The sequence below is a fragment of the Bos javanicus genome, chromosome 3 (genome assembly GCF_032452875.1).
Source record: "Bos javanicus breed banteng chromosome 3, ARS-OSU_banteng_1.0, whole genome shotgun sequence".
NCBI lineage: Eukaryota > Metazoa > Chordata > Mammalia > Artiodactyla > Bovidae > Bos > Bos javanicus.
In genome coordinates this window covers 44,752,035-44,762,129 of record NC_083870.1, presented here as the reverse complement: position 1 = coordinate 44,762,129, position 10,095 = coordinate 44,752,035, and positions in this window count along the sequence as shown.

The window sequence follows — 10,095 nt, the reverse complement described above, 5'->3', positions numbered from 1 at the left end:
AGAGGAGCCTGGGGGGGCTACAGTCCACAGAGTAACTAAGAGTCAGACATGACTGATGCGACATAGCTCACACACATCTGTGAAATAGACAGCTAGTGGGAACCTCCTGTATAGCACAGGGACCTCAGCCTAGTGCTTTGTGATGACCTATATGGGCAGGACATGGGGGTGGGAGGGAGGTCCAAGAGAGAGGTGATATATGTATATGTATATCTGATTCCCTTCATTGTACAGTAGAAACTAACAACTTTATAAAACAGCTATACCCCAATTTTTTTTTAAAGGCCCTGCTTCAGTGATTGCTTTGCTACAAGCTTATACTTCTTTCCTTTCATTTCTGGACTATAAATATGGCATCTCTGGGAAGCCTCAGATGGCTGTACCAAGCCTAGCCTGAAAGAGGTGGCTCTTCCCTCTTTATGTCATTGAACTGGAAACCCTAGTGCTAGAATAATGAAATACAGAGCCTCAGAATACTGGAGCAAAAGAAAGATTAGAGTAATTCAACTTAAAGCTTTTGTTCTACCTCTCCAGTCATGGAGTCCAAGAGTGCATAACTGTTTTTTTCTAAAGTCACCTGTTGTATATCTTCAGATCAGCAATGAATCCCTTCTCCATTGAACTCTTCTGTTTCCATACAAAGATTAAAGCAATGAGGTAGGTCAGTACTATAAAGTGGGATGACTGTGAGCTATTAGACTCATTTTTTGGTATTACTTTTGATTACTAACACCCGGGAATGAAATATGTTGAATATTTGGAACTCTTGGGATAAATGACTGGTTAAAGCTTTCCTGATTGTGATAATGACTTTTGTATGTTTTGTATCTCCTTTTACTACTGGACAGAGGAATCATTCTCAGACCTTAAGTTTTCATCCTTGTCATGTATAATATATCATATAGATGTTCCCTGTTGATAACAGGTCATCTTCTTCCTGCCATGGGTATGGTTTGTTGTTGCTGTTGAGCCACTAAGTCATGTTCAACTCTTTTGTGACTCCATGGACTGTAGCCCACCAGGCTCCTCTGTCCATCAGATTTCCCAGGAAAGATTACTAGAGTGAGTTGCCATTTCCTTCTCCACTGGATCTTCCTGACCCAGGGATTGAACCCATGTCTCCTGCATTGGCAAGTGGATTCTCTACCACTGAGCCACCAGGAAAGCCCCTGGATATGGTAGACTTCCATTAAATGTCTGGGCCCATTTAGGTAGGCTTCTGCTGTATTGCCTGAATCTGTGTCTTCCTAAATACATAAGACTTTAGTTGCATTAGAGACAAAGAGCATTAAATAAATTGAATTATCTCTTTTGACCTAACAAATAGAAGAGCTAGCCATTTGATGTAACTTATAAACTATTATCGGAGAAGGCAATGGCACCCCACTCCAGTACTCTTGCCTAGAAAATCCCATGGACGGAGGAGCCTGGTAGGCTGCAGTCCATGGGGTCGCTAAGAGTCCGACACGACTGAGCGACTTCACTTTCACTTTTTACTTTCATGCATTGGAGAAGGAAACGGCAACCCACTCCAGTGTTCTTGCCTGGAGAATCCCAGGGACGGGGAAGCCTGGTGGGCTGCCATCTATGGGGTCGCACAGAGTCAGACACGATGAAGTGACTTAGGAGCAGCAGCAGCACCATAAACTATTATCTCCAATTAGCAACTCTTTCATTATAATTATTTTGATATGATAATTCGCATGTATTACTAGCTACCTTTTTGTACCGCAGCTGCGACCGGCACACTAAGCGCGGCCGAGAGGAGCTACCCCACGTCCGAGGTCATGGGCAGAAGCCGGGAGGACCCCATACCCGAAGGGCGGCGGCCAAGAGGAGTTACCCCAGGTCAGAGGCCAGGGGCAGCAGCCGAGAGTGCCAGGCTGCGACAGCGCAGGAACAGCCCAGAGGAGCTACCCAAGTCCGAGGTCAGGGACGGCGGCCGGGAGGAGCTACCCTGCGTCCAAGGAGTGGTAGCTGCGCGGGCGCAGTAGGGCCTGGAGGAGCTATCCCACATTGAAAGTCAGGAAGGGCGGCGGTCAGGAGATACCCCTCGTCCAAGGTAAGGAGCAGCAGGTGAGATTTGCTGGAGCAGCCGTGAAGAGATACCCCACATCCAAGGTAAGAGAAATCCAAGTAAGACAGTAGGTGTTGCAAGAGGGCATCAGAGGGCAGACACACTGAAACCATACTCACAGAAAACTAGTCAATCTAATCACACTAGGACCACAGCCTTGTCTAACTCAATGAAACTAAGCCATGCCCGTGGGGCAACCCAAGATGGCGGGTCATGGTGGAGAGATCTGACAGAATGTGGTCCACTGGAGAAGGGAATGGCAAACCACTTCAGTATTCTTGCCTTGAGAACCCCATGAACAGTATGAAAAGGCAAAATGATAGGATACTGAAAGAGGAACTCCCCAGGTCAGTAGGGGCCCAATATGCTACTGGAGATCAGTGGAGAAATAACTCCAGAAAGAATGAAAGGATGGAGCCAAAGCAAAAAGAATACCCAGCTGTGGATGTACCTGAAGCAAGGTGATAGAAGCAAGGTCCAATGCTGTAAAGAGCAATATTGCATAGGAACCTGGACTGTCAGGTCCGTGAATCAAGGCAAATTGGAAGTGGCCAAACAAGAGATGGCAAGAGTGAATGTCGACATTGTAGGAATTAGCAAACTAAAATGGACTGGAATGGGTGAATTTAACTCAGATGACCATTGTATCTATTACTGCGGGCAGGAATCCCTCAGAAGAAATGGAGTAACCATCATGGTCAACAAAAGAGTCCAAAATGCAGTACTTGGATGCAATCTCAAAAATGAGAGAATGATCTCCGTTCATTTCCAAGCCAAATCATTCAATATAATGGTAATCCAAGTCTATGCCCCAACCAGTAATGCTGAAGAAGCTGAAGTTGAACGGTTCTATGAAGACCTACAAGACCTTTTAGAACAAACATCCAAAAAAGATATCCTTTTCATTATAGGGGACTGGAATGCAAAAGTAGGAAGTTAAGAAATACCTGGAGTAAGAGGGAAATTTGGCCTTGGAATACGGAATGAGCAGGGCAAAGGCTAATAGCGTTTTGCCAAGAAAATGCACTGGTCATAGCAAACACCCTCTTCCAAAAACACAAGAGAAAACTCTACACATGGACATCACCAGATGGTCAACACTGAAATCAGATTGACTATATTCTTTGCAGCCAAAGATGGAGAAGCTCAATACAGTCAACAAAAACAAGACCGGGAACTGACTGTGGCTCAGATCATGAACTGCTTATTACCAAATTCAGACTTAAATTGAAGAAAGTAGGGAAAACCACTAGACCATTCAGGTATGATCTAAATCAAATCCCTTATGATTATACAGTGGAAGTGAGAAATAGATTTAAGGGACTAGATCTGATAGATAAAGTACCTGATGAACTATGGACTGAGGTTTGTGGCATTGTACAGGAGACAGGGATCAAGACCATCCCCATGGAAAAGAAATGCAAAAAAGCAAAATGGCTGTCTGGGGAGGCCTTACAAATAGCTGTGAAAAGAAGAGAAGCGAAAAGCAAAGGAGAAAAGGAAAGATATAAGCATCTGAATGCAGAGTTCCAAAGAATAGCAAGAAGAGATAAGAAAGCGTTCCTCAGTGATCAATGCAAAGAAATAGAGGAAAACAACAGAATGGGAAAGACTAGAGATCTCTTCAAGAAAATTAGAGATACCAAGGGAACATTTCATGCAAAGATGGGCTCGATAAAGGACAGAAATGGTATGGACCTAACAGAAGCAGAAGATATTAAGAAGAGGTGGCAAGAATACACATAAGAACTGTACAAAAAAGATCTTCACGACCCAGATAATCATGATGGTGTGATCACTGACCAAGAGCCAGACATCCTGGAATGTGAAGTCAAGTGGGCCTTAGAAAGCATCTCTACGAACAAAGCTAGTGAAGGTGATGGAATTCCAGTGGAGCTATTTCAAATCCTGAAAGGTGATGCTGTGAAAGTGCTGCACTCAATATACCAGCAAATTTGGAAAATGCACTAGTGGCCACAGGACTGGAAAAGATCAGTTTTCATTCCAATCCCAAAGAAAGGCAATGCCAAAGAATGCTCAAACTACCGCACAATTGCACTCATCTCACATGCTAGTAAAGTAATGCTCAAGATTCTCCAAACCAGACTTCAGCAATACGTGAACTGTGAATTTCCTGATGTTCAAGCTGGTTTTAGAAAAGGCAGAGGAACCAGAGATCAAATTGCCAACATCTGCTGGATCATGGAAAAAGCAAGAGAGTTCCAAGAAAACATCTATTTCTGCTTTATTGACTATGCCAAAGCCTTTGACTGTGTGGATCACAATAAACTGGGGAAAATTCTGAAAGAGATGGGAATAGAAGACCACCTGACCTGCCTCTTGAGAAACCCATATGCAGCTCAGGAAGCAACAGTTCGAACTGGACATGGAACAACAGACTGTTTCCAAATAGGAAAAGGATTTCGTCAAGACTGTATATTGTCATCCTGCTTATTTAACTTATATGCAGAGTACATCATGAGAAATGCTGGACTGGAAGAAACACAAGCTGGAATCAAGACTGCCGGGAGAAATATCAATAACCTCAGATATGCAGATGACACCACCCTTATGGCAGAAAGTGAAGAGGAACTCAAAAGCCTCTTGATGAAAGTGAAAGTGGAGAGTGAAAAAGTTGGCTTGAAGCTCAACTTTCAGAAAATGAAAATCATGGCATCTGGTCCCATCACTTCATGGGAAATAGATGGGGAAACAGTGGAAACAGTGTCAGACTTTATTTTTTTGGGCTCCAAAATCACTGCAGATTGTTACTGCAGCCATGAAATTAAAAGACGCTTACTCCTTGGAAGGAAAGTTATGACCAACCTAGATAGCATATTCAAAAGCAGAGACATTACTTTGCCAACAAAGGTCCATCTAGTCAAGGCTATGGTTTTTCCTGTGGTCATGTACGGAAGTGAGAGTTGGACTGTGGAGAAGGCTGAGCGCCGAAGAATTGATACTTTTGAACTGTGGTGCTGGAGAACACTCTTGAGAGTCCCTTGGACTTCAAGGAGATCCAACCAGACCATTCTGAAGGAGATCAGCCCTGGGATTTCTTTGGAAGGAATGATGCTAAAGCTGAAACTCCAGTACTTTGGCCACCTCATGCGAAGAGTTGACTCATTGGAAAAGCCTCTGATGCTGGGAGGGATTGGGGGCAGGAGGAGAAAGGAATGACAGAGGATGAGATGGCTGGATGGCATCACTGACTCGATGGACGTGAGTCTGAGTGAACTCCAGGAGTTGGTGATGGACAGGGAAGCCTGGCGTGCTGCAGTTCATGGGGTCGCCAAGAGTCAGACATGACTGAGCGACTGATGTGAAATGAACTGATAGTGCTCATATTTTTATTTGGTGAACTTTAATGGAATGTTTAGGCAGTTTAAGAATGTGATTCAATATGGCATATATCAAGGAGGACTACCATTAAATAAGAAAATATTTTGTAAAGCAAATGTAAGACACAGAAATTTCACATGCTCTTTGAGTAAAATTTGACCCTAAGCTTTAATATTTGCTGATAAAATTTCAGACATATTTGTTTTAATCATTACTCAAAAATATAATGATTTAGAGAATATAAATGAGAAAGTACTTCAGCCAGAGCAAGTGTATGCCATAATGTGATTTCATCACTTGTTAAAGATATTTGAAAAGAAACAACTTTATGTTGTTAAATCATGCAATTTAAAAACTTTCCTCATGAAATAAGAGTAAACTCTATCCTTCTGCTGTGACATCATTTTAGTAAGATAATGTAATGAATTATTTTCAAATTGAATCCAAGTCTAAGTCCTAGCATTTTGTAGTTACTCCCTTTAAAATGGAAGAGCTGGCTCACAGATAAATTAATGCTGGTCGGTGCACATTTCCCTTTGGCTAACCTTTTTTTTTTTTTTTCCTTTTCACCCTGAGACCAGGCATAAGCCATTTGCTTGGGTTTATTAGGTCTTAGAAATGCTTTAACAATCTGGTAGCTTTCTAACATATCTGCACACCATGCATTGCATCTCACTGAATGGCATTCTCAGCATTAGAATTTGGAATCTCTTACTGTGCAACAGCAAACTGTATAGTAATCCTGCTGACCTAGCTAGTTTGGGGAAAAGGTCTTCTGAAAAGCCAAGTGCTGCTAACTGAAAGCTACCTTTGTTTTATTGAGCTTCTGTTAAGCAAGATAGGGCTTCCCCGATGGCTCGGTGGGTAAAGAAACCACCTGCAATGCAAGACACAGAAGACATGGGTTCAATCCTTGGGTCAGGAAGATCCCCTGGAGGAGGGCATAGGAAACCCACTCCAGTATTTTTGCCTGGACAATGCCCGTGGACTACGGAGCCTGGCGGGCTACAGTCCAAAGGTCACAAAGAGTCAGACGTGACTGAGGGACTAAGCATGCATGCACACATTAAGTAATCTAATGAAAATCAGAAAACTCAATCATAATTCATAAAAATCAGACCCAACACATATAGGGATTCATATATATTGTTCAAGAATAGTCACACAGAGTAATTATATTCATTCTTATTTACTGAATGAGCAGGGGGGAGCAGAAATAAAATTATGTCAAAACTCTTCAACCTATAAGTTTAAATTCTTTCTTTAGAATACTGCTTTGGAATCCTATAATTTTAATTACATGCCTGAAATAGGTTTTACTAGTATTCTTTTCACTTTTATTTCTCTTCTGCCTCTATCACCAAGTAGGATTTTCTTCTGTTGATTATACAACAAACAGTGGATTTGAATGTGGCTTGGGGTTTCCCTGGTAGTTCAGCTGGTAAAAAATCTGCCTGCAATGCAGGAGACCCCTGGTTCGATTCGTGGGTTTGGAAGATCCCCTGGAGAAGGGATAGTCTACCCACTCCAGTATTCTTGGGCTTCCCTTGTGGCTGAGCTGGTAAAGAATCCACCTGTAATGTGGGACACCTGGGTTGGATCCCTGGGTTGGGAAGATCCCCTGGAGAAGGGAAAGGCTACCCACTCCAGTACTCTGGCCTGGAGAATTGCATGAACTGTATAGTCCATGGTGTCCCAAAGAGTCAGACACGACTGAGCAACTTTAATTCACTTCACTTTGGAACTCCCAGAGTTCTAAGTGGAGCCTTGAGAATGGCTGGTTTCACACCAGACTATACTCTACACTTTTTCCCCATCCTGGGCTCACTCCATTTTATCATTATGTATAGCGATATCTCTGTGACAGATATAGCTAAGCTCTATCTTCCATTTTCATAGCATAAGTTGTTTCTGGGAGCTATACAGAGCCAGAGATAACATTTCCTAGACATTTTGCATCCAGGTGAAATGACTTTCATCAGTGGAACTGGAACAGAAGTAGGGTGATCACTTTGGGACCTGGGTTTTTAAAAAGCAATTATACCTTCTTCAATGTCTCTGACACTGTCTCCCTTTCCCCTTCTGCTGGCTGTAAGCAGATGACAAAGAAGTCCCAAGGGAATCCAGAGCCACAGAAGAACAGGCAGAAGAACCTGTTTCTCTGAATCACTGTATGAAGGAATGTCACACCCACCAAACCAGAATTGCCAACTTGAACTTTTGCATGAGTAGGAAAAGAATTTCTTCTGGGGTTAATCATGGAAACTTGGTGATTTATTTGTTACAGCAGCTGATAGTTCCTAACTATAATAGTTTTGTATGCTTTTATGAATGTACTAAGAAATAAAACTGAATCGTTCATTTTTGAAACTATATTCCCACTCAGTGACTGGCACAGTGTTCTTATACTCAATGAGTAACAATAATGAACTGCTCCATGGACGCAGAGAAATGGCATAGCTTGCACAAGTTCACACACTTAGTAAAAGTTTAAGCCCGTAATAACTAATTTTGAAACATTTTTTACACTAAACTGTTATCCTTGCAAATTTAATTTATAGAGAAGTTTCTCTTGGCCATCTTTGTATTTTGTATGACTAGACTATCTCAAGTAGTCCTCCAATAAGCATATGTGAAAGGTAATGATAGAATAGCCAAAACTATTTTATAGCTTTTGTACACTTAAGCAACTTTCCAGCCCTTCTCCTGCACATTTTTTATATGTGAAATCCAAAGAAAGTAAGTTTATTTACTAATTTACAGAGTAGTTAGGTAGCCAAATGCTGATACAAACAACCAAAGAACTTAAGCAATCCATAATTAAATATTAAAATTGAGAAAATCTGTAACTTGGATATGCAAGACAACTGTTAGAAAGATGTTGCATTAGTTCACTAGGGTTTAAACAATGGGGTGGCTTGAATTCCTTAAATATCTTGTCTCAGTTCTGGAGGCTGTAAATCTGAGGTTAAGGTGTGAGCATGGTAGGTCCCTTCGCAGAGTTGTGAGAATCACTTCCATGCCTCTCTCTCAGCTGCTGGTGGTTGGCTGGCAATCTTTGGCTTATTGACTCATAGAAGCATCACCTTAATCTCTGCTTTTGCCTTCACATGGTGTTCTTCCTAAGTGCATATCTATCTCCTAATTTCCTCTTTTTATAAGGACTTTTAATCATATTGGGTTGGAGCCTTATGACCTCATTTTAATTTGATCAATTTTTAAAAGACCCTATGTCCAAACAAGTCACATTCTGAGGAATGTGGGGTTAGGACTTCAACATATGTGTTTTGAGGGGACATAATTCAAATTGTGTCCAAATTGTGGCCAAAGAGATATCTATGCATTTACTTAATAAGCACATGATTACTAAACATCTCCTGGGTGCTAGTCACTGTTTTGGGTGGAGGAGAGTAAGCAATAAATGAAACAAATAAAGTCCCTGCTCTCATGTTGTTTTCTCACTGGTTACTTGCCTAGCCCAAGGTTCTTTCTGCTATATTTCACTGGACTCTTTATGAATTTTCTAAACAAATTAATTTAACATTTTAATCCCATATATTAAGTAGCTAAACTAATACACATATCTCTCATTTTTCAAACCCTGTGCAAGAAGTAAACACTTCAGCTGCATTTAATAAATGAATACCACCTGGGGATAAAGTTTGGATGTTAGAAAAACTACTGATCTTTTTTTATTTTAGGTCCCCAGCATGACCTTCAGTGAATTAATTCTGACTGTGTGTTAAATGACATAACATACAACACTGTAAGCAAATTAATTGCTATTCAGCATAACATTGCTTTGCTCTAATTTTGTATTTCTAAGCTATTAAAATTTAGACACTCCAGGCCGGATACTTCTGAAGCTAAGCAATTTGCAAAATGGTATACTAACAAATGTTCTTACCACATCTGCTCCTTCCAGTGCAGGGAAACTGGCAGGATTCAGGGAAGAGATCCTTATGGGCAAGCGCTAACAGGAATCAATGCACAGTCGGTCTGAAATGATAAGTGTGTTTTAGGAGTTCTCCTAGAAGAAATTAGGCAACAGTCCTTTGAGATGTGAAGCACACAAATCAACCTTATGATATCCAAGAGTTTTGCCAATTTCTTGAGAAAAAAATAATTAGAAAAGAAAAAATGATCCTTCTACTCAGATGACCTCTTGGACCAGTGAGACTCAACACAGTGCTGTTGGTATCTGGGTAGCATCTGTTGAGTAGCAGGTGTGTTACACAATGTGGGGGGCAGAGCAGTTCTGCTGAACTGGAACACTCTTGGAAACCGGTTCCCAGCTCACATTGGTTCTTCTTTTTGGAACATCATCCGCTGTCCCCATCTCCCATTTGCCATGCTAATTTTCTCAGCTACGGTTGACAAATACAAGTTACCACCATTGAGAAATTCTTCTCAATGTCCCCAATTTCATATTAGTGTCCTCTGCTCCCTGCCCCCCTGACACAGTCAGATCAGATCAGATCAGATCAGTCACTCAGTCGTGTCCGACTCTGCGACCCCATGAATCGCAGCACGCCAGACTTCCCTGTCCATCAGCAACTCCCGGAGTTCACTCAGACTCACGTCCATCGAGTCAGTGATGCCATCCAGCCATCTCATCCTCTGTTGTCCCCTTCTCCTCATGCCCCCAATCCCTCCCAGCATCACAGTCTTTTCCA